The sequence below is a fragment of the Gymnoscopelus microlampas genome (assembly GCF_963454915.1).
Source record: "Gymnoscopelus microlampas genome assembly, chromosome: 2".
Lineage (NCBI taxonomy): Eukaryota > Metazoa > Chordata > Actinopteri > Myctophiformes > Myctophidae > Gymnoscopelus > Gymnoscopelus microlampas.
Window position 1 is genome coordinate 25,679,965 of NC_139939.1, and position 2,500 is coordinate 25,682,464.

Sequence of the window (2,500 nt, forward strand, 5' to 3'; positions counted from 1 at the left end):
TGTGTGTGTGTGTGCGCGTGTGCGTGTGTGTGTGTGTGTGTGTGTGTGCGGGTGCGGGTGTTTGTGTGTTGCTAGAAGGACAGAGTGTGAGTAAAGTAGAGGTGGAGGGATGGAGAGATGGAGGCATGAAGATATAGAGGGATGGGGGGATGGAGGTTTGAAGAATGGAGGAATGAAGTATGAAGGGATGGAGGTTGCAGGTGTTCATATTAGGGAGGATGAGAGAAACATAGGGGAGGGTTTCTACAACCTGGGTGGTTCTTATCAGTGGAGATGTGTGATCATAAAAACACCTCCTCTCTGCCCTCTCTTTCTCACATACACCGTCAAATATGGAGTGTGCATTTAACCCTCACAGGGTGGGCTATCCATACTCACTTTGCTCAGAAACAGACAAATTGTTGCATCTGAGCCCTCTTAGTTATGGAAACTTTAAACCACCATAATGAAGCAAGGTTGCACACACACACACACACACACACACACACACACACACACACACACACACACACACACACACACACACACAGGTCGCCAGTTGGCAATGTAATGTAATGTAACGTAATGAGGGTTATGTCATTATTATTTATTTATTTTAGATTTTTTTTGTGTGGCTTTTATACCTTTATTGATAGGATAGGATAATTGGCTGACAAGAAATGGGGAGAGAGATGGGGGGTGACATGCAGCAAAGGCCGTTGGGATCGGGACTCGAACCCACAACGCAGGCTATACTTTAGAGCCTGGGTGCCTGGACCGCCACGCCAGCGGTCCAGGCCATATTTTGTCATTATTAATTGTGAAAACAAGATCGGAAACAAAACATGTGTGGCCAATAGAATAAATCATGGGAGTGTTTCCCCTGAATAAAGACATGCTGTGTAATGTGCATATGGAGTGTGTGTTTTGTGAATGGGTGCCAGCCAGCGCATGTGAAGATATGCAACAAACAAGAATCCCTCTGCCAAAACCAACTGGCATACCTAGACACACACACACACACACACACACACACACACACACACACACACACACACACACACACACACACACACACACACACACACACACACACACACACACACACACACACACACACACACACACACACACACACACACACACACAGGCTGCTTGTCTGTGACAGCTGAGCAGAGAGCTCTATATGCTTGTTATATTTTTACCCCGGCCCACACGCTGAGCAAAATGCCAACTCCTGGCCTTGAGAAACGCACACACAGACAGAGACACAGACACACACCCTCAGACATGACGGGTCAAGTCCAGCCAACCGCCATGGCAGCCCACAAAACATAAACAACTTTCACACACACACTCCGTGAATCATCTGAGCATTTGAATATTGTTTCGGATAAATATATGCAGCCGCACATATAAATATATGCGACCATAATTATTCCCTGCAGCCACAAATGACCATGACGGGAAGTCGGTTCCCACAGTTGCAAACAGCGTAGCGGCCCAGCCCTGTAGTACTTAAGCCATTAAGACCGGGAACGCATCTGTGTAAACCACTTTAACCATTAATTCATACTTTGGCTATTCAAAAATAGCAGATATACAAGCTCATAGCGCGGCACAGAGTGCCGTGTGCAAAATCGTGAAAATGTGTGCAAGTGTGTTAGCACACTTGTTAACACAAAGAAATCACCAAGTCAAATCCTGTGTCCTTAGAATATATATATTTTTTAAAGCGAACATTTGTAACTCAAATCTTTGCTTCTGGGGGGGGGTCCCTGGAACATTATATTTTGAGATGGGGGTCGGCGGCCAAATACATATCATTTTGGGGGTCCTTGACATGAAAAGGTTTGAGAACCACTGACATAGGAAACTAGGGTTTAGAAGACATTTGTTGATCCCCCAGAAGCAAAGATTTAAGTTTAAAATGATCGCTTTAAAGTATATATATATGTATGTATGTATATATATCCAAAAGATTTGCACAAACTTTCACGATTGTTTCAAAAATAGCCGATCTACAAGCTCATAGCTGCTATTTTTGAATAGCCAAATAAATCTAAAAATGACACAGATTTCCCGGTCTAAATGGGTTAAACCCCGCACCGTGGTTTACACTACAGGAACATGAGACTACAAGACAACAGTATAGCAAATATATGGGCCGTTTTGAAGTCTGTTTAATGCTAGAACTCATGTTGCTATGTTCAAGATTGTTTGCAAGGGTAGAAAAGAGGGAAGAATCAGTGTTTTGCTTTTGCTCCTCCCCTCTCCTTTTCCATTTCTCTCTCCCTCTCAAGCAAACATATGTACCCCTGCATGTGTGCACGTTTGCGTACACACAAACACACAAATCCAGAGTACAGACACCGTCGTATATTCATACACACGCACGCACGCACGCACGCACGCACGCACGCACACGCACACGCACACACACAATACAACACAGACCACTCCCAGTGGGCAGCAGCTGTTGGAGTGCTAATCTCCATTAGCTACTGAACTGGCTTCTATG

At 44.6% G+C, this 2,500-nt stretch overlaps 1 protein-coding gene across 1 annotated transcript in view; it reads right to left on the minus strand.

The window, feature by feature from the left end:
- slit2 (slit homolog 2) overlaps nucleotides 1–2,500 on the minus strand; it is a 52,333-nt gene that overhangs the window by 36,972 nt on the left and 12,861 nt on the right. The window lies entirely within an intron of this gene.